Source organism: Lissotriton helveticus, chromosome 6 (genome assembly GCF_964261635.1).
Source record: "Lissotriton helveticus chromosome 6, aLisHel1.1, whole genome shotgun sequence".
NCBI lineage: Eukaryota > Metazoa > Chordata > Amphibia > Caudata > Salamandridae > Lissotriton > Lissotriton helveticus.
The window spans coordinates 682,394,293-682,421,617 of record NC_136067.1 but is presented as its reverse complement, the minus strand read 5'-3'; the positions used below and the strand labels follow the sequence as shown (position 1 = coordinate 682,421,617).

General features: G+C 52.8%; 18 non-coding genes and 1 pseudogene across 18 annotated transcripts; all 19 read right to left on the bottom strand.

Moving 5' to 3' along the window:
• Window positions 1-407: 407 nt before the first annotated feature.
• On the bottom strand, window positions 408-598 carry LOC144765951 (U2 spliceosomal RNA). The gene has a single exon (XR_013597808.1). It is a non-coding gene; the product is annotated as a U2 spliceosomal RNA (small nuclear RNA).
• Window positions 599-1,573: 975 nt separating this feature from the next.
• On the bottom strand, window positions 1,574-1,764 carry LOC144765950 (U2 spliceosomal RNA). Its single transcript, XR_013597807.1, has one exon. It is a non-coding gene; the product is annotated as a U2 spliceosomal RNA (small nuclear RNA).
• Window positions 1,765-2,745: 981 nt separating this feature from the next.
• On the bottom strand, window positions 2,746-2,936 carry LOC144765949 (U2 spliceosomal RNA). The gene has a single exon (XR_013597806.1). It is a non-coding gene; the product is annotated as a U2 spliceosomal RNA (small nuclear RNA).
• A 975-nt stretch (window positions 2,937-3,911) lies between these two features.
• LOC144765948 (U2 spliceosomal RNA) lies at window positions 3,912-4,102 on the bottom strand. Its single transcript, XR_013597805.1, has one exon. It is a non-coding gene; the product is annotated as a U2 spliceosomal RNA (small nuclear RNA).
• Window positions 4,103-5,075: 973 nt separating this feature from the next.
• Window positions 5,076-5,266, bottom strand: LOC144765947 (U2 spliceosomal RNA). The gene has a single exon (XR_013597804.1). It is a non-coding gene; the product is annotated as a U2 spliceosomal RNA (small nuclear RNA).
• Window positions 5,267-6,243: 977 nt separating this feature from the next.
• Window positions 6,244-6,434, bottom strand: LOC144765946 (U2 spliceosomal RNA). Its single transcript, XR_013597803.1, has one exon. It is a non-coding gene; the product is annotated as a U2 spliceosomal RNA (small nuclear RNA).
• Window positions 6,435-7,419: 985 nt separating this feature from the next.
• Window positions 7,420-7,610, bottom strand: LOC144765945 (U2 spliceosomal RNA). Its single transcript, XR_013597802.1, has one exon. It is a non-coding gene; the product is annotated as a U2 spliceosomal RNA (small nuclear RNA).
• A 985-nt stretch (window positions 7,611-8,595) lies between these two features.
• On the bottom strand, window positions 8,596-8,786 carry LOC144765944 (U2 spliceosomal RNA). Its single transcript, XR_013597801.1, has one exon. It is a non-coding gene; the product is annotated as a U2 spliceosomal RNA (small nuclear RNA).
• A 975-nt stretch (window positions 8,787-9,761) lies between these two features.
• LOC144765943 (U2 spliceosomal RNA) lies at window positions 9,762-9,952 on the bottom strand. The gene has a single exon (XR_013597800.1). It is a non-coding gene; the product is annotated as a U2 spliceosomal RNA (small nuclear RNA).
• Window positions 9,953-10,925: 973 nt separating this feature from the next.
• On the bottom strand, window positions 10,926-11,116 carry LOC144765942 (U2 spliceosomal RNA). Its single transcript, XR_013597799.1, has one exon. It is a non-coding gene; the product is annotated as a U2 spliceosomal RNA (small nuclear RNA).
• Window positions 11,117-12,101: 985 nt separating this feature from the next.
• Window positions 12,102-12,292, bottom strand: LOC144765941 (U2 spliceosomal RNA). The gene has a single exon (XR_013597798.1). It is a non-coding gene; the product is annotated as a U2 spliceosomal RNA (small nuclear RNA).
• A 985-nt stretch (window positions 12,293-13,277) lies between these two features.
• On the bottom strand, window positions 13,278-13,468 carry LOC144765940 (U2 spliceosomal RNA). The gene has a single exon (XR_013597797.1). It is a non-coding gene; the product is annotated as a U2 spliceosomal RNA (small nuclear RNA).
• Window positions 13,469-14,443: 975 nt separating this feature from the next.
• Window positions 14,444-14,634, bottom strand: LOC144765939 (U2 spliceosomal RNA). The gene has a single exon (XR_013597796.1). It is a non-coding gene; the product is annotated as a U2 spliceosomal RNA (small nuclear RNA).
• Window positions 14,635-15,615: 981 nt separating this feature from the next.
• Window positions 15,616-15,806, bottom strand: LOC144765938 (U2 spliceosomal RNA). The gene has a single exon (XR_013597795.1). It is a non-coding gene; the product is annotated as a U2 spliceosomal RNA (small nuclear RNA).
• A 975-nt stretch (window positions 15,807-16,781) lies between these two features.
• On the bottom strand, window positions 16,782-16,972 carry LOC144765936 (U2 spliceosomal RNA). Its single transcript, XR_013597794.1, has one exon. It is a non-coding gene; the product is annotated as a U2 spliceosomal RNA (small nuclear RNA).
• Window positions 16,973-17,945: 973 nt separating this feature from the next.
• On the bottom strand, window positions 17,946-18,136 carry LOC144765935 (U2 spliceosomal RNA). The gene has a single exon (XR_013597793.1). It is a non-coding gene; the product is annotated as a U2 spliceosomal RNA (small nuclear RNA).
• A 985-nt stretch (window positions 18,137-19,121) lies between these two features.
• LOC144764368 (U2 spliceosomal RNA) lies at window positions 19,122-19,322 on the bottom strand (annotated as a pseudogene).
• Window positions 19,323-25,689: 6,367 nt separating this feature from the next.
• LOC144764461 (U2 spliceosomal RNA) lies at window positions 25,690-25,873 on the bottom strand. Its single transcript, XR_013596558.1, has one exon. It is a non-coding gene; the product is annotated as a U2 spliceosomal RNA (small nuclear RNA).
• A 975-nt stretch (window positions 25,874-26,848) lies between these two features.
• Window positions 26,849-27,039, bottom strand: LOC144765934 (U2 spliceosomal RNA). Its single transcript, XR_013597792.1, has one exon. It is a non-coding gene; the product is annotated as a U2 spliceosomal RNA (small nuclear RNA).
• Between the last annotated feature and the right edge of the window lie 286 nt (window positions 27,040-27,325).

Genomic DNA, 27,325 nt, shown 5'->3' with positions numbered 1-27,325 from the left:
TCCTCCCTCCCTCCCTCCCACTGACTTGCTGGGAACCTTCTTCCATTCGTTCCCCAGTGAAATGGATCCAAAATCACTGAAAGTCTGCTGCTGGAAAAACAATCTTTTTCCGACGTTTGTCTCTTTTCAAAGTGCAGCGTCTGGATGGAGAAGGGGAGAAAAAAAGAAATAATTTTTTATTTGTATTTTTTTTTCGTAAACCCGAAAAATTAATAAATGAATAAATAAATAACGCACGGCCCGGGTGCGGCAAATAAGTCAAATAAATACATGAATAAGGCAAGACACGGTGACCAGTTTGCTTTTATTCACACGCAAACACAATAGCGCCACTTTACAGGGTTTGGTAGTGGAGCGCTACTCTCGTTTTCTCGTCTATTTTTCAACAGCATTGTTTTCCCCGGGTGGGGAAGTGCACCATTCCTGGAGGTACTGCAATACCAGGTTGATGCGTGGAGTGGACAGAGCAAGCTCCTATTCCATCTCCCTGTTCCAAAAATCAATTTAATATATGGTCCCCAGATAGAGGACGTATCAGATATTAAACTGATAAGAACAGATACTACACTTGATCTTAGCCAAAAGGCCGAGAAGCGATAACCCGGGCCCATTCAGAATCAACGCCTCCCGAAGCAATCTACCTGGCTCACCCGGACTTGGCTCTTCCCTCGCACCGTCGCTGGCCGCCTTTCCGCCTCTTTTTCCGACTCCCAGCAAGGGCTCAGTATGTCTGGGTGGAAAGGAGGCCCCGGCCTCAGGCCTTCTCCCGGCTCCCAGAGTCCTCCTCGGCTGTCGCCTCATCAGGCGTCACTTAGCATACCCACGTTGTCCTCTTTCTAGAATTTGCATGCCCCGCCCCTTCCTGCGCACTGCTTCCAGACGGCTGGCCAGAAAGACTGGCAGCCAGGGGATGCTGGGAATCAGCCCAGGATGCCCTGGACAGCTCCCTGACCGGATATGGCCGGCCCCTCACCCTCGCTTGCCGGGGACACTGCTCCCCTGCAGCCTAAGGCCTATAGATAAGGCTTGGCCGTTCGTGGCCGTTCGGGGCGGGCAGAGAAGGAAAAGGACTCTGTATTTTTCTTCTTGCTCAGAGAAGCCAAGGGCAGTGTCCACTTCTCTGCCAGCCTGCATGCCAGCCAGCCTGCCTGCCTGCCTCCCTCCCTTCCTCCCTCCCTCCCTCCCACTGACTTGCTGGGAACCTTCTTCCATTCGTTCCCCAGTGAAATGGATCCAAAATCACTGAAAGTCTGCTGCTGGAAAAACAATCTTTTTCCGACGTTTGTCTCTTTTCAAAGTGCAGCGTCTGGATGGAGAAGGGGAGAAAAAAAGAAATAATTTTTTATTTGTATTTTTTTTTCGTAAACCCGAAAAATTAATAAATGAATAAATAAATAACGCACGGCCCGGGTGCGGCAAATAAGTCAAATAAATACATGAATAAGGCAAGACACGGTGACCAGTTTGCTTTTATTCACACGCAAACACAATAGCGCCACTTTACAGGGTTTGGTAGTGGAGCGCTACTCTCGTTTTCTCGTCTATTTTTCAACAGCATTGTTTTCCCCGGGTGGGGAAGTGCACCATTCCTGGAGGTACTGCAATACCAGGTTGATGCGTGGAGTGGACAGAGCAAGCTCCTATTCCATCTCCCTGTTCCAAAAATCAATTTAATATATGGTCCCCAGATAGAGGACGTATCAGATATTAAACTGATAAGAACAGATACTACACTTGATCTTAGCCAAAAGGCCGAGAAGCGATAACCCGGGCCCATTCAGAATCAACGCCTCCCGAAGCAATCTACCTGGCTCACCCGGACTTGGCTCTTCCCTCGCACCGTCGCTGGCCGCCTTTCCGCCTCTTTTTCCGACTCCCAGCAAGGGCTCAGTATGTCTGGGTGGAAAGGAGGCCCCGGCCTCAGGCCTTCTCCCGGCTCCCAGAGTCCTCCTCGGCTGTCGCCTCATCAGGCGTCACTTAGCATACCCACGTTGTCCTCTTTCTAGAATTTGCATGCCCCGCCCCTTCCTGCGCACTGCTTCCAGACGGCTGGCCAGAAAGCCTGGCAGCCAGGGGATGCTGGGAATCAGCCCAGGATGCCCTGGACAGCTCCCTGACCGGATATGGCCGGCCCCTCACCCTCGCTTGCCGGGGACACTGCTCCCCTGCAGCCTAAGGCCTATAGATAAGGCTTGGCCGTTCGTGGCCGTTCGGGGACGGGCGGGGCGGGCAGAGAAGGAAAAGGACTCTGTATTTTTCTTCTTGCTCAGAGAAGCCAAGGGCAGTGTCCACTTCTCTGCCAGCCTGCATGCCAGCCAGCCTGCCTGCCTGCCTCCCTCCCTTCCTCCCTCCCTCCCACTGACTTGCTGGGAACCTTCTTCCATTCGTTCCCCAGTGAAATGGATCCAAAATCACTGAAAGTCTGCTGCTGGAAAAACAATCTTTTTCCGACGTTTGTCTCTTTTCAAAGTGCAGCGTCTGGATGGAGAAGGGGAGAAAAAAAGAAATAATTTTTTATTTGTATTTTTTTTTCGTAAACCCGAAAAATTAATAAATGAATAAATAAATAACGCACGGCCCGGGTGCGGCAAATAAGTCAAATAAATACATGAATAAGGCAAGACACGGTGACCAGTTTGCTTTTATTCACACGCAAACACAATAGCGCCACTTTACAGGGTTTGGTAGTGGAGCGCTACTCTCGTTTTCTCGTCTATTTTTCAACAGCATTGTTTTCCCCGGGTGGGGAAGTGCACCATTCCTGGAGGTACTGCAATACCAGGTTGATGCGTGGAGTGGACAGAGCAAGCTCCTATTCCATCTCCCTGTTCCAAAAATCAATTTAATATATGGTCCCCAGATAGAGGACGTATCAGATATTAAACTGATAAGAACAGATACTACACTTGATCTTAGCCAAAAGGCCGAGAAGCGATAACCCGGGCCCATTCAGAATCAACGCCTCCCGAAGCAATCTACCTGGCTCACCCGGACTTGGCTCTTCCCTCGCACCGTCGCTGGCCGCCTTTCCGCCTCTTTTTCCGACTCCCAGCAAGGGCTCAGTATGTCTGGGTGGAAAGGAGGCCCCGGCCTCAGGCCTTCTCCCGGCTCCCAGAGTCCTCCTCGGCTGTCGCCTCATCAGGCGTCACTTAGCATACCCACGTTGTCCTCTTTCTAGAATTTGCATGCCCCGCCCCTTCCTGCGCACTGCTTCCAGACGGCTGGCCAGAAAGCCTGGCAGCCAGGGGATGCTGGGAATCAGCCCAGGATGCCCTGGACAGCTCCCTGACCGGATATGGCCGGCCCCTCACCCTCGCTTGCCGGGGACACTGCTCCCCTGCAGCCTAAGGCCTATAGATAAGGCTTGGCCGTTCGTGGCCGTTCGGGGCGGGCAGAGAAGGAAAAGGACTCTGTATTTTTCTTCTTGCTCAGAGAAGCCAAGGGCAGTGTCCACTTCTCTGCCAGCCTGCATGCCAGCCAGCCTGCCTGCCTGCCTCCCTCCCTTCCTCCCTCCCTCCCTCCCACTGACTTGCTGGGAACCTTCTTCCATTCGTTCCCCAGTGAAATGGATCCAAAATCACTGAAAGTCTGCTGCTGGAAAAACAATCTTTTTCCGACGTTTGTCTCTTTTCAAAGTGCAGCGTCTGGATGGAGAAGGGGAGAAAAAAAGAAATAATTTTTTATTTGTATTTTTTTTTCGTAAACCCGAAAAATTAATAAATAAATAAATAAATAACGCACGGCCCGGGTGCGGCAAATAAGTCAAATAAATACATGAATAAGGCAAGACACGGTGACCAGTTTGCTTTTATTCACACGCAAACACAATAGCGCCACTTTACAGGGTTTGGTAGTGGAGCGCTACTCTCGTTTTCTCGTCTATTTTTCAACAGCATTGTTTTCCCCGGGTGGGGAAGTGCACCATTCCTGGAGGTACTGCAATACCAGGTTGATGCGTGGAGTGGACAGAGCAAGCTCCTATTCCATCTCCCTGTTCCAAAAATCAATTTAATATATGGTCCCCAGATAGAGGACGTATCAGATATTAAACTGATAAGAACAGATACTACACTTGATCTTAGCCAAAAGGCCGAGAAGCGATAACCCGGGCCCATTCAGAATCAACGCCTCCCGAAGCAATCTACCTGGCTCACCCGGACTTGGCTCTTCCCTCGCACCGTCGCTGGCCACCTTTCCGCCTCTTTTTCCGACTCCCAGCAAGGGCTCAGTATGTCTGGGTGGAAAGGAGGCCCCGGCCTCAGGCCTTCTCCCGGCTCCCAGAGTCCTCCTCGGCTGTCGCCTCATCAGGCGTCACTTAGCATACCCACGTTGTCCTCTTTCTAGAATTTGCATGCCCCGCCCCTTCCTGCGCACTGCTTCCAGACGGCTGGCCAGAAAGCCTGGCAGCCAGGGGATGCTGGGAATCAGCCCAGGATGCCCTGGACAGCTCCCTGACCGGATATGGCCGGCCCCTCACCCTCGCTTGCCGGGGACACTGCTCCCCTGCAGCCTAAGGCCTATAGATAAGGCTTGGCCGTTCGTGGCCGTTCGGGGACGGGCGGGGCGGGCAGAGAAGGAAAAGGACTCTGTATTTTTCTTCTTGCTCAGAGAAGCCAAGGGCAGTGTCCACTTCTCTGCCAGCCTGCATGCCAGCCAGCCTGCCTGCCTGCCTCCCTCCCTCCCTCCCACTGACTTGCTGGGAACCTTCTTCCATTCGTTCCCCAGTGAAATGGATCCAAAATCACTGAAAGTCTGCTGCTGGAAAAACAATCTTTTTCCGACGTTTGTCTCTTTTCAAAGTGCAGCGTCTGGATGGAGAAGGGGAGAAAAAAAGAAATAATTTTTTATTTGTATTTTTTTTTCGTAAACCCGAAAAATTAATAAATGAATAAATAAATAACGCACGGCCCGGGTGCGGCAAATAAGTCAAATAAATACATGAATAAGGCAAGACACGGTGACCAGTTTGCTTTTATTCACACGCAAACACAATAGCGCCACTTTACAGGGTTTGGTAGTGGAGCGCTACTCTCGTTTTCTCGTCTATTTTTCAACAGCATTGTTTTCCCCGGGTGGGGAAGTGCACCATTCCTGGAGGTACTGCAATACCAGGTTGATGCGTGGAGTGGACAGAGCAAGCTCCTATTCCATCTCCCTGTTCCAAAAATCAATTTAATATATGGTCCCCAGATAGAGGACGTATCAGATATTAAACTGATAAGAACAGATACTACACTTGATCTTAGCCAAAAGGCCGAGAAGCGATAACCCGGGCCCATTCAGAATCAACGCCTCCCGAAGCAATCTACCTGGCTCACCCGGACTTGGCTCTTCCCTCGCACCGTCGCTGGCCGCCTTTCCGCCTCTTTTTCCGACTCCCAGCAAGGGCTCAGTATGTCTGGGTGGAAAGGAGGCCCCGGCCTCAGGCCTTCTCCCGGCTCCCAGAGTCCTCCTCGGCTGTCGCCTCATCAGGCGTCACTTAGCATACCCACGTTGTCCTCTTTCTAGAATTTGCATGCCCCGCCCCTTCCTGCGCACTGCTTCCAGACGGCTGGCCAGAAAGCCTGGCAGCCAGGGGATGCTGGGAATCAGCCCAGGATGCCCTGGACAGCTCCCTGACCGGATATGGCCGGCCCCTCACCCTCGCTTGCCGGGGACACTGCTCCCCTGCAGCCTAAGGCCTATAGATAAGGCTTGGCCGTTCGTGGCCGTTCGGGGACGGGCGGGGCGGGCAGAGAAGGAAAAGGACTCTGTATTTTTCTTCTTGCTCAGAGAAGCCAAGGGCAGTGTCCACTTCTCTGCCAGCCTGCATGCCAGCCAGCCTGCCTGCCTGCCTCCCTCCCTCCCTCCCTCCCACTGACTTGCTGGGAACCTTCTTCCATTCGTTCCCCAGTGAAATGGATCCAAAATCACTGAAAGTCTGCTGCTGGAAAAACAATCTTTTTCCGACGTTTGTCTCTTTTCAAAGTGCAGCGTCTGGATGGAGAAGGGGAGAAAAAAAGAAATAATTTTTTATTTGTATTTTTTTTTCGTAAACCCGAAAAATTAATAAATGAATAAATAAATAACGCACGGCCCGGGTGCGGCAAATAAGTCAAATAAATACATGAATAAGGCAAGACACGGTGACCAGTTTGCTTTTATTCACACGCAAACACAATAGCGCCACTTTACAGGGTTTGGTAGTGGAGCGCTACTCTCGTTTTCTCGTCTATTTTTCAACAGCATTGTTTTCCCCGGGTGGGGAAGTGCACCATTCCTGGAGGTACTGCAATACCAGGTTGATGCGTGGAGTGGACAGAGCAAGCTCCTATTCCATCTCCCTGTTCCAAAAATCAATTTAATATATGGTCCCCAGATAGAGGACGTATCAGATATTAAACTGATAAGAACAGATACTACACTTGATCTTAGCCAAAAGGCCGAGAAGCGATAACCCGGGCCCATTCAGAATCAACGCCTCCCGAAGCAATCTACCTGGCTCACCCGGACTTGGCTCTTCCCTCGCACCGTCGCTGGCCGCCTTTCCGCCTCTTTTTCCGACTCCCAGCAAGGGCTCAGTATGTCTGGGTGGAAAGGAGGCCCCGGCCTCAGGCCTTCTCCCGGCTCCCAGAGTCCTCCTCGGCTGTCGCCTCATCAGGCGTCACTTAGCATACCCACGTTGTCCTCTTTCTAGAATTTGCATGCCCCGCCCCTTCCTGCGCACTGCTTCCAGACGGCTGGCCAGAAAGACTGGCAGCCAGGGGATGCTGGGAATCAGCCCAGGATGCCCTGGACAGCTCCCTGACCGGATATGGCCGGCCCCTCACCCTCGCTTGCCGGGGACACTGCTCCCCTGCAGCCTAAGGCCTATAGATAAGGCTTGGCCGTTCGTGGCCGTTCGGGGACGGGCGGGGCGGGCAGAGAAGGAAAAGGACTCTGTATTTTTCTTCTTGCTCAGAGAAGCCAAGGGCAGTGTCCACTTCTCTGCCAGCCTGCATGCCAGCCAGCCTGCCTGCCTGCCTCCCTCCCTTCCTCCCTCCCTCCCTCCCACTGACTTGCTGGGAACCTTCTTCCATTCGTTCCCCAGTGAAATGGATCCAAAATCACTGAAAGTCTGCTGCTGGAAAAACAATCTTTTTCCGACGTTTGTCTCTTTTCAAAGTGCAGCGTCTGGATGGAGAAGGGGAGAAAAAAAGAAATAATTTTTTATTTGTATTTTTTTTTCGTAAACCCGAAAAATTAATAAATGAATAAATAAATAACGCACGGCCCGGGTGCGGCAAATAAGTCAAATAAATACATGAATAAGGCAAGACACGGTGACCAGTTTGCTTTTATTCACACGCAAACACAATAGCGCCACTTTACAGGGTTTGGTAGTGGAGCGCTACTCTCGTTTTCTCGTCTATTTTTCAACAGCATTGTTTTCCCCGGGTGGGGAAGTGCACCATTCCTGGAGGTACTGCAATACCAGGTTGATGCGTGGAGTGGACAGAGCAAGCTCCTATTCCATCTCCCTGTTCCAAAAATCAATTTAATATATGGTCCCCAGATAGAGGACGTATCAGATATTAAACTGATAAGAACAGATACTACACTTGATCTTAGCCAAAAGGCCGAGAAGCGATAACCCGGGCCCATTCAGAATCAACGCCTCCCGAAGCAATCTACCTGGCTCACCCGGACTTGGCTCTTCCCTCGCACCGTCGCTGGCCGCCTTTCCGCCTCTTTTTCCGACTCCCAGCAAGGGCTCAGTATGTCTGGGTGGAAAGGAGGCCCCGGCCTCAGGCCTTCTCCCGGCTCCCAGAGTCCTCCTCGGCTGTCGCCTCATCAGGCGTCACTTAGCATACCCACGTTGTCCTCTTTCTAGAATTTGCATGCCCCGCCCCTTCCTGCGCACTGCTTCCAGACGGCTGGCCAGAAAGACTGGCAGCCAGGGGATGCTGGGAATCAGCCCAGGATGCCCTGGACAGCTCCCTGACCGGATATGGCCGGCCCCTCACCCTCGCTTGCCGGGGACACTGCTCCCCTGCAGCCTAAGGCCTATAGATAAGGCTTGGCCGTTCGTGGCCGTTCGGGGACGGGCGGGGCGGGCAGAGAAGGAAAAGGACTCTGTATTTTTCTTCTTGCTCAGAGAAGCCAAGGGCAGTGTCCACTTCTCTGCCAGCCTGCATGCCAGCCAGCCTGCCTGCCTGCCTCCCTCCCTTCCTCCCTCCCTCCCTCCCACTGACTTGCTGGGAACCTTCTTCCATTCGTTCCCCAGTGAAATGGATCCAAAATCACTGAAAGTCTGCTGCTGGAAAAACAATCTTTTTCCGACGTTTGTCTCTTTTCAAAGTGCAGCGTCTGGATGGAGAAGGGGAGAAAAAAAGAAATAATTTTTTATTTGTATTTTTTTTTCGTAAACCCGAAAAATTAATAAATGAATAAATAAATAACGCACGGCCCGGGTGCGGCAAATAAGTCAAATAAATACATGAATAAGGCAAGACACGGTGACCAGTTTGCTTTTATTCACACGCAAACACAATAGCGCCACTTTACAGGGTTTGGTAGTGGAGCGCTACTCTCGTTTTCTCGTCTATTTTTCAACAGCATTGTTTTCCCCGGGTGGGGAAGTGCACCATTCCTGGAGGTACTGCAATACCAGGTTGATGCGTGGAGTGGACAGAGCAAGCTCCTATTCCATCTCCCTGTTCCAAAAATCAATTTAATATATGGTCCCCAGATAGAGGACGTATCAGATATTAAACTGATAAGAACAGATACTACACTTGATCTTAGCCAAAAGGCCGAGAAGCGATAACCCGGGCCCATTCAGAATCAACGCCTCCCGAAGCAATCTACCTGGCTCACCCGGACTTGGCTCTTCCCTCGCACCGTCGCTGGCCGCCTTTCCGCCTCTTTTTCCGACTCCCAGCAAGGGCTCAGTATGTCTGGGTGGAAAGGAGGCCCCGGCCTCAGGCCTTCTCCCGGCTCCCAGAGTCCTCCTCGGCTGTCGCCTCATCAGGCGTCACTTAGCATACCCACGTTGTCCTCTTTCTAGAATTTGCATGCCCCGCCCCTTCCTGCGCACTGCTTCCAGACGGCTGGCCAGAAAGACTGGCAGCCAGGGGATGCTGGGAATCAGCCCAGGATGCCCTGGACAGCTCCCTGACCGGATATGGCCGGCCCCTCACCCTCGCTTGCCGGGGACACTGCTCCCCTGCAGCCTAAGGCCTATAGATAAGGCTTGGCCGTTCGTGGCCGTTCGGGGCGGGCAGAGAAGGAAAAGGACTCTGTATTTTTCTTCTTGCTCAGAGAAGCCAAGGGCAGTGTCCACTTCTCTGCCAGCCTGCATGCCAGCCAGCCTGCCTGCCTGCCTCCCTCCCTTCCTCCCTCCCTCCCTCCCACTGACTTGCTGGGAACCTTCTTCCATTCGTTCCCCAGTGAAATGGATCCAAAATCACTGAAAGTCTGCTGCTGGAAAAACAATCTTTTTCCGACGTTTGTCTCTTTTCAAAGTGCAGCGTCTGGATGGAGAAGGGGAGAAAAAAAGAAATAATTTTTTATTTGTATTTTTTTTTCGTAAACCCGAAAAATTAATAAATGAATAAATAAATAACGCACGGCCCGGGTGCGGCAAATAAGTCAAATAAATACATGAATAAGGCAAGACACGGTGACCAGTTTGCTTTTATTCACACGCAAACACAATAGCGCCACTTTACAGGGTTTGGTAGTGGAGCGCTACTCTCGTTTTCTCGTCTATTTTTCAACAGCATTGTTTTCCCCGGGTGGGGAAGTGCACCATTCCTGGAGGTACTGCAATACCAGGTTGATGCGTGGAGTGGACAGAGCAAGCTCCTATTCCATCTCCCTGTTCCAAAAATCAATTTAATATATGGTCCCCAGATAGAGGACGTATCAGATATTAAACTGATAAGAACAGATACTACACTTGATCTTAGCCAAAAGGCCGAGAAGCGATAACCCGGGCCCATTCAGAATCAACGCCTCCCGAAGCAATCTACCTGGCTCACCCGGACTTGGCTCTTCCCTCGCACCGTCGCTGGCCGCCTTTCCGCCTCTTTTTCCGACTCCCAGCAAGGGCTCAGTATGTCTGGGTGGAAAGGAGGCCCCGGCCTCAGGCCTTCTCCCGGCTCCCAGAGTCCTCCTCGGCTGTCGCCTCATCAGGCGTCACTTAGCATACCCACGTTGTCCTCTTTCTAGAATTTGCATGCCCCGCCCCTTCCTGCGCACTGCTTCCAGACGGCTGGCCAGAAAGCCTGGCAGCCAGGGGATGCTGGGAATCAGCCCAGGATGCCCTGGACAGCTCCCTGACCGGATATGGCCGGCCCCTCACCCTCGCTTGCCGGGGACACTGCTCCCCTGCAGCCTAAGGCCTATAGATAAGGCTTGGCCGTTCGTGGCCGTTCGGGGACGGGCGGGGCGGGCAGAGAAGGAAAAGGACTCTGTATTTTTCTTCTTGCTCAGAGAAGCCAAGGGCAGTGTCCACTTCTCTGCCAGCCTGCATGCCAGCCAGCCTGCCTGCCTGCCTCCCTCCCTCCCTCCCACTGACTTGCTGGGAACCTTCTTCCATTCGTTCCCCAGTGAAATGGATCCAAAATCACTGAAAGTCTGCTGCTGGAAAAACAATCTTTTTCCGACGTTTGTCTCTTTTCAAAGTGCAGCGTCTGGATGGAGAAGGGGAGAAAAAAAGAAATAATTTTTTATTTGTATTTTTTTTTCGTAAACCCGAAAAATTAATAAATGAATAAATAAATAACGCACGGCCCGGGTGCGGCAAATAAGTCAAATAAATACATGAATAAGGCAAGACACGGTGACCAGTTTGCTTTTATTCACACGCAAACACAATAGCGCCACTTTACAGGGTTTGGTAGTGGAGCGCTACTCTCGTTTTCTCGTCTATTTTTCAACAGCATTGTTTTCCCCGGGTGGGGAAGTGCACCATTCCTGGAGGTACTGCAATACCAGGTTGATGCGTGGAGTGGACAGAGCAAGCTCCTATTCCATCTCCCTGTTCCAAAAATCAATTTAATATATGGTCCCCAGATAGAGGACGTATCAGATATTAAACTGATAAGAACAGATACTACACTTGATCTTAGCCAAAAGGCCGAGAAGCGATAACCCGGGCCCATTCAGAATCAACGCCTCCCGAAGCAATCTACCTGGCTCACCCGGACTTGGCTCTTCCCTCGCACCGTCGCTGGCCGCCTTTCCGCCTCTTTTTCCGACTCCCAGCAAGGGCTCAGTATGTCTGGGTGGAAAGGAGGCCCCGGCCTCAGGCCTTCTCCCGGCTCCCAGAGTCCTCCTCGGCTGTCGCCTCATCAGGCGTCACTTAGCATACCCACGTTGTCCTCTTTCTAGAATTTGCATGCCCCGCCCCTTCCTGCGCACTGCTTCCAGACGGCTGGCCAGAAAGACTGGCAGCCAGGGGATGCTGGGAATCAGCCCAGGATGCCCTGGACAGCTCCCTGACCGGATATGGCCGGCCCCTCACCCTCGCTTGCCGGGGACACTGCTCCCCTGCAGCCTAAGGCCTATAGATAAGGCTTGGCCGTTCGTGGCCGTTCGGGGACGGGCGGGGCGGGCAGAGAAGGAAAAGGACTCTGTATTTTTCTTCTTGCTCAGAGAAGCCAAGGGCAGTGTCCACTTCTCTGCCAGCCTGCATGCCAGCCAGCCTGCCTGCCTGCCTCCCTCCCTTCCTCCCTCCCTCCCTCCCACTGACTTGCTGGGAACCTTCTTCCATTCGTTCCCCAGTGAAATGGATCCAAAATCACTGAAAGTCTGCTGCTGGAAAAACAATCTTTTTCCGACGTTTGTCTCTTTTCAAAGTGCAGCGTCTGGATGGAGAAGGGGAGAAAAAAAGAAATAATTTTTTATTTGTATTTTTTTTTCGTAAACCCGAAAAATTAATAAATGAATAAATAAATAACGCACGGCCCGGGTGCGGCAAATAAGTCAAATAAATACATGAATAAGGCAAGACACGGTGACCAGTTTGCTTTTATTCACACGCAAACACAATAGCGCCACTTTACAGGGTTTGGTAGTGGAGCGCTACTCTCGTTTTCTCGTCTATTTTTCAACAGCATTGTTTTCCCCGGGTGGGGAAGTGCACCATTCCTGGAGGTACTGCAATACCAGGTTGATGCGTGGAGTGGACAGAGCAAGCTCCTATTCCATCTCCCTGTTCCAAAAATCAATTTAATATATGGTCCCCAGATAGAGGACGTATCAGATATTAAACTGATAAGAACAGATACTACACTTGATCTTAGCCAAAAGGCCGAGAAGCGATAACCCGGGCCCATTCAGAATCAACGCCTCCCGAAGCAATCTACCTGGCTCACCCGGACTTGGCTCTTCCCTCGCACCGTCGCTGGCCGCCTTTCCGCCTCTTTTTCCGACTCCCAGCAAGGGCTCAGTATGTCTGGGTGGAAAGGAGGCCCCGGCCTCAGGCCTTCTCCCGGCTCCCAGAGTCCTCCTCGGCTGTCGCCTCATCAGGCGTCACTTAGCATACCCACGTTGTCCTCTTTCTAGAATTTGCATGCCCCGCCCCTTCCTGCGCACTGCTTCCAGACGGCTGGCCAGAAAGACTGGCAGCCAGGGGATGCTGGGAATCAGCCCAGGATGCCCTGGACAGCTCCCTGACCGGATATGGCCGGCCCCTCACCCTCGCTTGCCGGGGACACTGCTCCCCTGCAGCCTAAGGCCTATAGATAAGGCTTGGCCGTTCGTGGCCGTTCGGGGACGGGCGGGGCGGGCAGAGAAGGAAAAGGACTCTGTATTTTTCTTCTTGCTCAGAGAAGCCAAGGGCAGTGTCCACTTCTCTGCCAGCCTGCATGCCAGCCAGCCTGCCTGCCTGCCTCCCTCCCTTCCTCCCTCCCTCCCTCCCACTGACTTGCTGGGAACCTTCTTCCATTCGTTCCCCAGTGAAATGGATCCAAAATCACTGAAAGTCTGCTGCTGGAAAAACAATCTTTTTCCGACGTTTGTCTCTTTTCAAAGTGCAGCGTCTGGATGGAGAAGGGGAGAAAAAAAGAAATAATTTTTTATTTGTATTTTTTTTTCGTAAACCCGAAAAATTAATAAATGAATAAATAAATAACGCACGGCCCGGGTGCGGCAAATAAGTCAAATAAATACATGAATAAGGCAAGACACGGTGACCAGTTTGCTTTTATTCACACGCAAACACAATAGCGCCACTTTACAGGGTTTGGTAGTGGAGCGCTACTCTCGTTTTCTCGTCTATTTTTCAACAGCATTGTTTTCCCCGGGTGGGGAAGTGCACCATTCCTGGAGGTACTGCAATACCAGGTTGATGCGTGGAGTGGACAGAGCAAGCTCCTATTCCATCTCCCTGTTCCAAAAATCAATTTAATATATGGTCCCCAGATAGAGGACGTATCAGATATTAAACTGATAAGAACAGATACTACACTTGATCTTAGCCAAAAGGCCGAGAAGCGATAACCCGGGCCCATTCAGAATCAACGCCTCCCGAAGCAATCTACCTGGCTCACCCGGACTTGGCTCTTCCCTCGCACCGTCGCTGGCCGCCTTTCCGCCTCTTTTTCCGACTCCCAGCAAGGGCTCAGTATGTCTGGGTGGAAAGGAGGCCCCGGCCTCAGGCCTTCTCCCGGCTCCCAGAGTCCTCCTCGGCTGTCGCCTCATCAGGCGTCACTTAGCATACCCACGTTGTCCTCTTTCTAGAATTTGCATGCCCCGCCCCTTCCTGCGCACTGCTTCCAGACGGCTGGCCAGAAAGACTGGCAGCCAGGGGATGCTGGGAATCAGCCCAGGATGCCCTGGACAGCTCCCTGACCGGATATGGCCGGCCCCTCACCCTCGCTTGCCGGGGACACTGCTCCCCTGCAGCCTAAGGCCTATAGATAAGGCTTGGCCGTTCGTGGCCGTTCGGGGCGGGCAGAGAAGGAAAAGGACTCTGTATTTTTCTTCTTGCTCAGAGAAGCCAAGGGCAGTGTCCACTTCTCTGCCAGCCTGCATGCCAGCCAGCCTGCCTGCCTGCCTCCCTCCCTTCCTCCCTCCCTCCCTCCCACTGACTTGCTGGGAACCTTCTTCCATTCGTTCCCCAGTGAAATGGATCCAAAATCACTGAAAGTCTGCTGCTGGAAAAACAATCTTTTTCCGACGTTTGTCTCTTTTCAAAGTGCAGCGTCTGGATGGAGAAGGGGAGAAAAAAAGAAATAATTTTTTATTTGTATTTTTTTTTCGTAAACCCGAAAAATTAATAAATGAATAAATAAATAACGCACGGCCCGGGTGCGGCAAATAAGTCAAATAAATACATGAATAAGGCAAGACACGGTGACCAGTTTGCTTTTATTCACACGCAAACACAATAGCGCCACTTTACAGGGTTTGGTAGTGGAGCGCTACTCTCGTTTTCTCGTCTATTTTTCAACAGCATTGTTTTCCCCGGGTGGGGAAGTGCACCATTCCTGGAGGTACTGCAATACCAGGTTGATGCGTGGAGTGGACAGAGCAAGCTCCTATTCCATCTCCCTGTTCCAAAAATCAATTTAATATATGGTCCCCAGATAGAGGACGTATCAGATATTAAACTGATAAGAACAGATACTACACTTGATCTTAGCCAAAAGGCCGAGAAGCGATAACCCGGGCCCATTCAGAATCAACGCCTCCCGAAGCAATCTACCTGGCTCACCCGGACTTGGCTCTTCCCTCGCACCGTCGCTGGCCGCCTTTCCGCCTCTTTTTCCGACTCCCAGCAAGGGCTCAGTATGTCTGGGTGGAAAGGAGGCCCCGGCCTCAGGCCTTCTCCCGGCTCCCAGAGTCCTCCTCGGCTGTCGCCTCATCAGGCGTCACTTAGCATACCCACGTTGTCCTCTTTCTAGAATTTGCATGCCCCGCCCCTTCCTGCGCACTGCTTCCAGACGGCTGGCCAGAAAGCCTGGCAGCCAGGGGATGCTGGGAATCAGCCCAGGATGCCCTGGACAGCTCCCTGACCGGATATGGCCGGCCCCTCACCCTCGCTTGCCGGGGACACTGCTCCCCTGCAGCCTAAGGCCTATAGATAAGGCTTGGCCGTTCGTGGCCGTTCGGGGACGGGCGGGGCGGGCAGAGAAGGAAAAGGACTCTGTATTTTTCTTCTTGCTCAGAGAAGCCAAGGGCAGTGTCCACTTCTCTGCCAGCCTGCATGCCAGCCAGCCTGCCTGCCTGCCTCCCTCCCTTCCTCCCTCCCTCCCACTGACTTGCTGGGAACCTTCTTCCATTCGTTCCCCAGTGAAATGGATCCAAAATCACTGAAAGTCTGCTGCTGGAAAAACAATCTTTTTCCGACGTTTGTCTCTTTTCAAAGTGCAGCGTCTGGATGGAGAAGGGGAGAAAAAAAGAAATAATTTTTTATTTGTATTTTTTTTTCGTAAACCCGAAAAATTAATAAATGAATAAATAAATAACGCACGGCCCGGGTGCGGCAAATAAGTCAAATAAATACATGAATAAGGCAAGACACGGTGACCAGTTTGCTTTTATTCACACGCAAACACAATAGCGCCACTTTACAGGGTTTGGTAGTGGAGCGCTACTCTCGTTTTCTCGTCTATTTTTCAACAGCATTGTTTTCCCCGGGTGGGGAAGTGCACCATTCCTGGAGGTACTGCAATACCAGGTTGATGCGTGGAGTGGACAGAGCAAGCTCCTATTCCATCTCCCTGTTCCAAAAATCAATTTAATATATGGTCCCCAGATAGAGGACGTATCAGATATTAAACTGATAAGAACAGATACTACACTTGATCTTAGCCAAAAGGCCGAGAAGCGATAACCCGGGCCCATTCAGAATCAACGCCTCCCGAAGCAATCTACCTGGCTCACCCGGACTTGGCTCTTCCCTCGCACCGTCGCTGGCCGCCTTTCCGCCTCTTTTTCCGACTCCCAGCAAGGGCTCAGTATGTCTGGGTGGAAAGGAGGCCCCGGCCTCAGGCCTTCTCCCGGCTCCCAGAGTCCTCCTCGGCTGTCGCCTCATCAGGCGTCACTTAGCATACCCACGTTGTCCTCTTTCTAGAATTTGCATGCCCCGCCCCTTCCTGCGCACTGCTTCCAGACGGCTGGCCAGAAAGCCTGGCAGCCAGGGGATGCTGGGAATCAGCCCAGGATGCCCTGGACAGCTCCCTGACCGGATATGGCCGGCCCCTCACCCTCGCTTGCCGGGGACACTGCTCCCCTGCAGCCTAAGGCCTATAGATAAGGCTTGGCCGTTCGTGGCCGTTCGGGGCGGGCAGAGAAGGAAAAGGACTCTGTATTTTTCTTCTTGCTCAGAGAAGCCAAGGGCAGTGTCCACTTCTCTGCCAGCCTGCATGCCAGCCAGCCTGCCTGCCTGCCTCCCTCCCTTCCTCCCTCCCTCCCTCCCACTGACTTGCTGGGAACCTTCTTCCATTCGTTCCCCAGTGAAATGGATCCAAAATCACTGAAAGTCTGCTGCTGGAAAAACAATCTTTTTCCGACGTTTGTCTCTTTTCAAAGTGCAGCGTCTGGATGGAGAAGGGGAGAAAAAAAGAAATAATTTTTTATTTGTATTTTTTTTTCGTAAACCCGAAAAATTAATAAATAAATAAATAAATAACGCACGGCCCGGGTGCGGCAAATAAGTCAAATAAATACATGAATAAGGCAAGACACGGTGACCAGTTTGCTTTTATTCACACGCAAACACAATAGCGCCACTTTACAGGGTTTGGTAGTGGAGCGCTACTCTCGTTTTCTCGTCTATTTTTCAACAGCATTGTTTTCCCCGGGTGGGGAAGTGCACCATTCCTGGAGGTACTGCAATACCAGGTTGATGCGTGGAGTGGACAGAGCAAGCTCCTATTCCATCTCCCTGTTCCAAAAATCAATTTAATATATGGTCCCCAGATAGAGGACGTATCAGATATTAAACTGATAAGAACAGATACTACACTTGATCTTAGCCAAAAGGCCGAGAAGCGATAACCCGGGCCCATTCAGAATCAACGCCTCCCGAAGCAATCTACCTGGCTCACCCGGACTTGGCTCTTCCCTCGCACCGTCGCTGGCCACCTTTCCGCCTCTTTTTCCGACTCCCAGCAAGGGCTCAGTATGTCTGGGTGGAAAGGAGGCCCCGGCCTCAGGCCTTCTCCCGGCTCCCAGAGTCCTCCTCGGCTGTCGCCTCATCAGGCGTCACTTAGCATACCCACGTTGTCCTCTTTCTAGAATTTGCATGCCCCGCCCCTTCCTGCGCACTGCTTCCAGACGGCTGGCCAGAAAGCCTGGCAGCCAGGGGATGCTGGGAATCAGCCCAGGATGCCCTGGACAGCTCCCTGACCGGATATGGCCGGCCCCTCACCCTCGCTTGCCGGGGACACTGCTCCCCTGCAGCCTAAGGCCTATAGATAAGGCTTGGCCGTTCGTGGCCGTTCGGGGACGGGCGGGGCGGGCAGAGAAGGAAAAGGACTCTGTATTTTTCTTCTTGCTCAGAGAAGCCAAGGGCAGTGTCCACTTCTCTGCCAGCCTGCATGCCAGCCAGCCTGCCTGCCTGCCTCCCTCCCTCCCTCCCACTGACTTGCTGGGAACCTTCTTCCATTCGTTCCCCAGTGAAATGGATCCAAAATCACTGAAAGTCTGCTGCTGGAAAAACAATCTTTTTCCGACGTTTGTCTCTTTTCAAAGTGCAGCGTCTGGATGGAGAAGGGGAGAAAAAAAGAAATAATTTTTTATTTGTATTTTTTTTTCGTAAACCCGAAAAATTAATAAATGAATAAATAAATAACGCACGGCCCGGGTGCGGCAAATAAGTCAAATAAATACATGAATAAGGCAAGACACGGTGACCAGTTTGCTTTTATTCACACGCAAACACAATAGCGCCACTTTACAGGGTTTGGTAGTGGAGCGCTACTCTCGTTTTCTCGTCTATTTTTCAACAGCATTGTTTTCCCCGGGTGGGGAAGTGCACCATTCCTGGAGGTACTGCAATACCAGGTTGATGCGTGGAGTGGACAGAGCAAGCTCCTATTCCATCTCCCTGTTCCAAAAATCAATTTAATATATGGTCCCCAGATAGAGGACGTATCAGATATTAAACTGATAAGAACAGATACTACACTTGATCTTAGCCAAAAGGCCGAGAAGCGATAACCCGGGCCCATTCAGAATCAACGCCTCCCGAAGCAATCTACCTGGCTCACCCGGACTTGGCTCTTCCCTCGCACCGTCGCTGGCCGCCTTTCCGCCTCTTTTTCCGACTCCCAGCAAGGGCTCAGTATGTCTGGGTGGAAAGGAGGCCCCGGCCTCAGGCCTTCTCCCGGCTCCCAGAGTCCTCCTCGGCTGTCGCCTCATCAGGCGTCACTTAGCATACCCACGTTGTCCTCTTTCTAGAATTTGCATGCCCCGCCCCTTCCTGCGCACTGCTTCCAGACGGCTGGCCAGAAAGCCTGGCAGCCAGGGGATGCTGGGAATCAGCCCAGGATGCCCTGGACAGCTCCCTGACCGGATATGGCCGGCCCCTCACCCTCGCTTGCCGGGGACACTGCTCCCCTGCAGCCTAAGGCCTATAGATAAGGCTTGGCCGTTCGTGGCCGTTCGGGGACGGGCGGGGCGGGCAGAGAAGGAAAAGGACTCTGTATTTTTCTTCTTGCTCAGAGAAGCCAAGGGCAGTGTCCACTTCTCTGCCAGCCTGCATGCCAGCCAGCCTGCCTGCCTGCCTCCCTCCCTTCCTCCCTCCCTCCCTCCCACTGACTTGCTGGGAACCTTCTTCCATTCGTTCCCCAGTGAAATGGATCCAAAATCACTGAAAGTCTGCTGCTGGAAAAACAATCTTTTTCCGACGTTTGTCTCTTTTCAAAGTGCAGCGTCTGGATGGAGAAGGGGAGAAAAAAAGAAATAATTTTTTATTTGTATTTTTTTTTCGTAAACCCGAAAAATTAATAAATGAATAAATAAATAACGCACGGCCCGGGTGCGGCAAATAAGTCAAATAAATACATGAATAAGGCAAGACACGGTGACCAGTTTGCTTTTATTCACACGCAAACACAATAGCGCCACTTTACAGGGTTTGGTAGTGGAGCGCTACTCTCGTTTTCTCGTCTATTTTTCAACAGCATTGTTTTCCCCGGGTGGGGAAGTGCACCATTCCTGGAGGTACTGCAATACCAGGTTGATGCGTGGAGTGGACAGAGCAAGCTCCTATTCCATCTCCCTGTTCCAAAAATCAATTTAATATATGGTCCCCAGATAGAGGACGTATCAGATATTAAACTGATAAGAACAGATTTTTTTTTTTTTTTTTTTTTTTTTTTTTTTTTTTTTTGTCAGGGCATCGTTTCTGGTTCAGATACATCAATCGTCACCTTCCACAACACCCTTGTTATTCGTAAGTCGTTGGTAACAAACTTGGCAACAAGTGCGCAAGCTATCCCATTGACCTTTTACCTGTGAAGGGAAAAGGTCACGTTAAATAAAATACATACAGTAAATTATTTACATTTACTCCACCTGTCTTCATCCGTTCTCTCCTCTCTCCGATCCCCAACTGGTTCCTGGATTGAAGGAAAAAATAGGGAAACACAGGTTAGTGGTCCCTCTGGGGGCCTCTTGAGTGACAAGTCGGCCTCCGTTGGGGTTGCTTTTGTTCCCTGAGTCTTTCTGGGGCCCCTGCGTGACAGGCTACCCCTTCGGTCCTCAGGTTTCGTCCTCGCTATCCCCATCTGATCCGTCCAGTGCTGTGTAGTCGCGCAGGAGGCTGTGGATCATCTTACGGCATCCCAGGGTTGATGTCTCCTTTTTCCCTACTACCAGGCGGTTTCTGGAGAACAGAAGAACATCTTTGAAACAGCACAGGAGCCTCCAGCAGCCCTGGAGGTCGCTTAGTGCGTGTGTCCCTGGGAACAGTCCATACATCACAGAGTCCGCAGTGATGCAGGTCGTAGGTATCCAGGCCCTAAGCTCTGTGCCCAGGGCCTTCAGCAGGTCCTGTGCGTACGTGCACTCCCAGAAGAGATGGTATGTTGTCTCGTCCACGGTGCATCCTCTTGGGCAGGACTTGTATCGGTTGAGTCCTCTTGCGTGCATGAAGGCTCTCACGGGAAGTCCTCCTTGGATGGCCATCCAGGCGGTGTCCTTGTGCTGGTTCGTCAGGCGTTTGGATGCGACGTTTCCCCACACGTGGTCTGCTGTGGCTGAGGGAAGGGCGCCGATTTGCTCGCTGACGTCTCTTGCACGTATCTGTTTCTGGACAAGCTTGGAGGTCCATGTGGCGGGGCTCGCTGTCTCCAGGCCAAATTCCTTCACAAACTTCTCCACCTCTTTGTAGAACCACGGGGTCTCCCAGTTGTACGGGACGGCGCTCACCCACTCAGCCCATCCGAGGCGCCTCCACGTTGGCAGCAGGAAGAAGCGTGCCATCAGAAAGCCGACGTGGCTCTCATCTTCTGTCCTCAGGGTGTTCCTCACGCACTGGCACACGAAGATCCCTCTCAGGATGGTGGCGATGTCCGGCACTCCTTTGCCTCCCTTGTCGTGGGTCTTGAACATCACCGTCCTCTTCACTCTGTCCATCTTCGAGCTCCAGATGAAGTAGAAGATCATTCTCGTGATGGCCTTGGCCGTTGTGGTCTGCACTGGCCATACTTGAGCGACGTACTGGAGTACTGGCAGGGTCTCGTTCCGCAGGACCAAAGACTTCCCTTCGATCGTCAGCTTCCGGAGGCTCCAGAGTCCCAGCTTCTGCCTTGTCTTCGCCAGTCTTTCCTCCCAGGTCTTCTCTGCTGCACCTTCTCCGCCGAACCAAACTCCCAGGATCTTCAGGAAGTCCCTCTTGATGGGGAATGGTAGTGGGTCTCGGGGGGGGGTCCAGTGTCCGAAGAGCAGGGTTTCTGACTTGGCGCTGTTGATCTTCGCTCCTGATGCCTTTCCAAACTCGATACAAGTCCTTTCCAGTTCTCTTATGGACGGCCCGTCTGCGCAGAATACTGAGACGTCGTCCATGTACAGAGAGCACTTCACTTCTCCTTTTCCTCCGCTTCCCGGTGCCTTTACTCCTCTGATGTTACTGTTCTGCCGGATGCGTTCCGCGAGGAGTTCTATTACGCAGATGAACAGGAGGGGGGAGAGGGGGCATCCCTGCCTCACCCCTGACAGGACCGGGAAAGGGTCGGTACTCCAGCCATTCACTGTTGCCGTGCTGGAGATGTCGCTATACATTGTTTTCACCACGTCGCAGAAGAAGTCCCCCAGGCCCAGCGCTCTGAGTGCCCGGTCCATGAACTCATGGGAAACACGGTCGAACGCCTTCTCCTGGTCCAGGCTGACCAAGGCCGTCGGGATCTTGCGACCCTTGACGTACTCGATCGTGTCCCGGACCAGGGCCAGGCTGTCCGCGATTTGCCGTCCCGGTATACCGCAGGACTGGTCTGGGTGGACTATCTTTGCTACCACTTTCTTTAGGCGGTTGGCCATTACCTTCGCGAGAATCTTGTAGTCCACATTGAGGAGAGAGATGGGCCTCCAGTTCTTGAGGTCTTCTCTCTCTCCCTTCTGTTTGTACAAGAGTGTTATCATGCCCTCTCGCAGGGATTGCGGCATACTGCCCTTGCCCACCATTTCCTCGTAGAGGGTCAGCAAGTCCGGCCCGATCAGGTCCCATAGTTCGACATATAGTTCCACTGGGAGACCGTCGTTCCCGGGTGTCTTGCCTCTCTTGGAGGTTGTGGCGGCCAAGTGCAGTTCTTCCAGGGTGAAGGGCGCATCTAGGCCTTCTCTCTCTTCCGGACCCAGTGTCTTTGAGATGCCCTCCAGGAAACTGTCCGCCTGGGCTCTCTCCGACGCCTTCGGTGAGTAGAGTTCGCCGTAAAAGTCCGTGACGACTCTCATGACGTCCTCTTTCTCACTTTGGAGGTTGCCCTCCGAGTCCCGAAGTTCCACCAGCGGTGTGTGAGTCGAGTGAATTTTCTTAAAAAAGAACGAGTTGCATTTCTCGCCCTTCTCTAGGTTCTCGGTTCTGGTCCTGAAGATGATTTTCTCGGATTCTTCCCTAAAGTGCTCTGCGAGCCCTTTTCGGGTGTCCTCCAGGTCGTCATCCACGTCCCATCCCCTGAGCTCGAGTTCGTACAGTTGCTGCAGTTTGCTCTGCAGCCTCCTGAACGTCCTCTTCTTTTCCCGTGCAGCAGCTCTGCTTGCATCCTGGAAGAAGCTCCGGAACCTGACTTTCACCCATTCCCACCACTCGCTGGCGGATTGAAAGAGGCCCTTCATGTCCCTCCACTCTATGTACGCGTCTCTGAGGTTCGCCACTAACTCCTCGTTGTCCAGCAAAGAGCAGTTCAGTTTCCACGAACCTGGGCCAGCGGGGAACTTCCCTGTAAGTTCCCCCTCAAAACTGACTGCTCTGTGGTCAGAGAAGTGGACGGCGACCATGGAGCTTCGCCCAGGCTTTACTGTTGGGGAGGTGAGTAGGAGGTCGATCCGTGAACGCACGGATCCGTCCGGCTTGCTCCAGGAATAATTCCTGGCGTTCGGCCCCATGCTCCCGATGACATCCCGGAGGGACGCCTCCTTTATCATCTCCACCAACAGCCTGGACGTCACATCCATTCCTGCAGAGCCTGGCCCACTGCGTCCATCCAACTCTACTATGCAGTTGAAATCACCACCCATCAGAATGGTTCTGGAGGTAACGAGTTGCAACCTGAGCACCCTGAACATCTCGAGTCGCTCATTCTTCTCCGGGGGGGCATAGACGTTGATGAGCCGAACGGGCTCACCGGCCCACGAGCCGTCCACGACCAGCACTCTGCCGTTGACCTGCTCGGTGACTTTGTCCACGGTGAAATGCCTTCCCCTGATTAGAATGGCCACTCCAGATGATTTGCAATCGTTCCCTCCAGACCAAAAGGACGGCCCGTGCGTCCACTGCCGTTCAAGCTGGCTGTACGACTGGGTGTACGGAATTCCGCATTCCTGTAGAAAGCAGATATCTCGGTTCTGGGTGGCCAGGAAGCGCAACGTGCCAACCCGCCTGACCTGATCCTTCATGCTTCTGACGTTTAGGGTGAGCAATGATATGGCCATTGTCTCTGTGCTATCGGTCAGTGTCTGGTTTCGGTACCTACTGGGGTTGAAGGCCCTGGGTGTCCCTACTGTGATTGTAGGTTGTCCTGTTTCTCTGGTGATCCCCACTCCGCTGAGGCGTCTCCTGTGTATTCGAAGATCTCCTCGTTTTCTACTACCAGGTCCCATTGGTCTGGTACGGTTATGGCTGCCAGGTCGTTGAGTTGGCGGTGGAGGTCCTGGAGGGTTGACTCCTCCTCTTCTTGCTTGTCTCCCACTTCCTCCTCCATCTCCTCCTCGTCGCTCACTATGACGATGTGGGTGTCGTTTTCCGTTTCGTCATCGGTGCCCGCGTTGTTCAATTTCTTGCTCTTCAGGAAGTCCTCCTTCCCTTGTAGCTTCCGTTTCTGGGGGCCTGTCCGTTGGGTGTTTCCGTCTGGCCCCTCTACGTCTTCCAGTGTCTCCAGTTTGGGTTCCGTTGGTGGAGGTTTTTGTGCTGCCGCCATCTGGATCCTTGTGCTGGAGCGTGTTTGCTCTTTGGTTTCTGAGAGTTTTTTTGCTTTCTGGCGCAGCGACTGGGATTGCACTGTCTCCCATGACTCTATGGTCTCCCAGTCATCTTCGCTGTCCTTCTTCTTTCCCTTTTTGTCTGTTTTCTTGGCCCCCTTCGCCTTGGCAGAGTCCTTTTTCTCCTTTCTTGCCTCCTTGGACTCTGTTCTCGGTGCTGGTGCCTTCTCTCCGGTGGCCTCCTTTGTTGGTGCGGTTTCTTGTGGCGCTCCTTCATTGGTGGGTTCCGGTTGTTCCTTGGCTGGTGTTACCTCAGCCGGTGCGTCTTCCCTTGGGGTTTCCTTTGGCGGGGCCTTTGCTGATGCTCCGTCCTCCGGGCTTCCTTTGGGGGTCTGGGGTTCCTTGGCTGGTGCCGTCACAGTAGATGGTGGTGGTGGTCCTGTGTCCGGTCCTGCTTTGGGTCCCTCTTGGTTGCTCTGGCCTGGTCCTGTGGGGGTTGTTGTTTTCGGATCCTGGCCCTTCTGATCCACCTTCCCGGGTGTCGGTGATGTTTTTCCCGATTGGTCCCTGGCGTCCTTCAGGAGGGTGTTCAGGCTGGCGTTGGCTGTTGGCGAGAGCTTCGGCCTGGTCTGTCTCCATGGTTGGCTCCAGGCTGGGCTCGCTGCAGCGGCCGCTGCGTATGTTTTCGGCAAGTCAGACTTGGGGCATTGGTAGTACGAGTGGCCCACCTCTCCACAGAGGTTGCACTTCCTGGTCCCTTTGCATGAGCTTGCGTCGTGTCCGGACTGCTTGCATTTCCAGCAGAATTTCACAGGGCAGTCCCTGCCGGCATGGCCCGTGCCTTCGCACTTCCTGCAGGTGAAGGGTTGTCCTGGGTACTTGATCCTCCCCATGTCTGATCCTAGGTAGAAGCTGGCCGGTGGGTGTTTCATGCCATCTCTCCCTAATGGGTCCTTGTGGAGGTCCATCTGTGCCTGCCAGGTCGTGTTCCAAACTCCGTTGGGGTCCCTGACCTTGGTGGGCCCTGACAGGATGGTGCCGTACCGTTGGAGGAGCGACGCGATGTCCTTGTCTGGGATGTGGGGGTTGGTCATCTCAACCGTTATCCTCTTCTCCGTGGTTGCTGGCTCCATCCCGGCCGTTACACTGAATCTGCTGTAGGGCAACTCCTCCTTCTTCTCTTGAAAGAAGTCCCAGTACCTCCTGAAGAGGGCTTGCGTGAAGAAGCTGAGAAGGAAGATCATTCCCGATGCAGATGCCTGGCAACTCAGTATCTCTTCTCCTTGGACCCCTGCTGGTTTGAGGATTGTTTTCACAAATGAGGCTCGCTCCATTCGGGGTCCGGCTTTGTCCTTCATCTCCCACCGCATGAGCTGGGTGTGCCGGTGGGTGATGCTGTACCCATTGAAGGGTTCTGGGGCTGTCCCCTGCCTGGTCCCTGCCTCACCCTTCCCTCCGCTCCCTGGTTTGGCTGCCTTGGGGTTTCCAGGGGCACCTGTCTGCCCTCCTGGTGCCTTTGGCCCTGGGGCCTGGGGTACCGGGGTCTTGGGGTCACCAGCCGTCCCTGCGCTGGTGCCCGCTTCAACGGGTGTCTCCTTACTCGCCGCCTTGCCGCTGTCCCCAGGGGGTGGGGGGTCTGGTTTCTGGGCGTCCAGCTGGGGGATGCCTTCTGTGGTGGCCACTGAGGGTTCAGTGTCCATGGCTTCCATTTGGTTGGTTGGGGGGGTCACCTGGTAGATTGTGGGTTACCGCCGGGTTTACCTGGTTCGCCTTTGGACCGTCCGCCTGGGTGCCTGGGGTGTCTCCCAGCAAACCTTAGAGGTCTGCAGTGCAAGAAACTCTGACCAGTCACTCCCTAGAACTAAGGCAGGGTTATAGGTGTGTCCACCTAAGCATAAATCCCCTTACCAGAGCTCTGGGTGCTGTTCAGGCCTGTGAAGGATGTTAGGAGGTGTTTTAAGCCTCCAGCATTAGTCCACCCAAACGCCAGGAGAGAGAGAGTTAGGAGCGCTCAACGTTACCTGTGCTCTAGGAGCTGGCCGCAGGCCCTTGGGGGTTCTACTTTAAGTTCCTAGTGAACAAACAGGCACCAGCACGCTGGTGTCCCTCCTCCGGCTTAATTAAAAGCACGTCGGGCCTTCACGAAAATTTGCATAAATTGCAAAATTTGCATAAATTTGCATAAGCAAATTTATTCACTTCACAAGTCAAAGTCGTAGTATTGTCCAAATCAAATATCAACTGCGCAGAAACCGCGCTGTGAAGCTGATAAGAACAGATACTACACTTGATCTTAGCCAAAAGGCCGAGAAGCGATAACCCGGGCCCATTCAGAATCAACGCCTCCCGAAGCAATCTACCTGGCTCACCCGGACTTGGCTCTTCCCTCGCACCGTCGCTGGCCGCCTTTCCGCCTCTTTTTCCGACTCCCAGCAAGGGCTCAGTATGTCTGGGTGGAAAGGAGGCCCCGGCCTCAGGCCTTCTCCCGGCTCCCAGAGTCCTCCTCGGCTGTCGCCTCATCAGGCGTCACTTAGCATACCCACGTTGTCCTCTTTCTAGAATTTGCATGCCCCGCCCCTTCCTGCGCACTGCTTCCAGACGGCTGGCCAGAAAGACTGGCAGCCAGGGGATGCTGGGAATCAGCCCAGGATGCCCTGGACAGCTCCCTGACCGGATATGGCCGGCCCCTCACCCTCGCTTGCCGGGGACACTGCTCCCCTGCAGCCTAAGGCCTATAGATAAGGCTTGGCCGTTCGTGGCCGTTCGGGGCGGGCAGAGAAGGAAAAGGACTCTGTATTTTTCTTCTTGCTCAGAGAAGCCAAGGGCAGTGTCCACTTCTCTGCCAGCCTGCATGCCAGCCAGCCTGCCTGCCTGCCTCCCTCCCTTCCTCCCTCCCTCCCTCCCACTGACTTGCTGGGAACCTTCTTCCATTCGTTCCCCAGTGAAATGGATCCAAAATCACTGAAAGTCTGCTGCTGGAAAAACAATCTTTTTCCGACGTTTGTCTCTTTTCAAAGTGCAGCGTCTGGATGGAGAAGGGGAGAAAAAAAGAAATAATTTTTTATTTGTATTTTTTTTTCGTAAACCCGAAAAATTAATAAATGAATAAATAAATAACGCACGGCCCGGGTGCGGCAAATAAGTCAAATAAATACATGAATAAGGCAAGACACGGTGACCAGTTTGCTTTTATTCACACGCAAACACAATAGCGCCACTTTACAGGGTTTGGTAGTGGAGCGCTACTCTCGTTTTCTCGTCTATTTTTCAACAGCATTGTTTTCCCCGGGTGGGGAAGTGCACCATTCCTGGAGGTACTGCAATACCAGGTTGATGCGTGGAGTGGACAGAGCAAGCTCCTATTCCATCTCCCTGTTCCAAAAATCAATTTAATATATGGTCCCCAGATAGAGGACGTATCAGATATTAAACTGATAAGAACAGATACTACACTTGATCTTAGCCAAAAGGCCGAGAAGCGATAACCCGGGCCCATTCAGAATCAACGCCTCCCGAAGCAATCTACCTGGCTCACCCGGACTTGGCTCTTCCCTCGCACCGTCGCTGGCCGCCTTTCCGCCTCTTTTTCCGACTCCCAGCAAGGGCTCAGTATGTCTGGGTGGAAAGGAGGCCCCGGCCTCAGGCCTTCTCCCGGCTCCCAGAGTCCTCCTCGGCTGTCGCCTCATCAGGCGTCACTTAGCATACCCACGTTGTCCTCTTTCTAGAATTTGCATGCCCCGCCCCTTCCTGCGCACTGCTTCCAGACGGC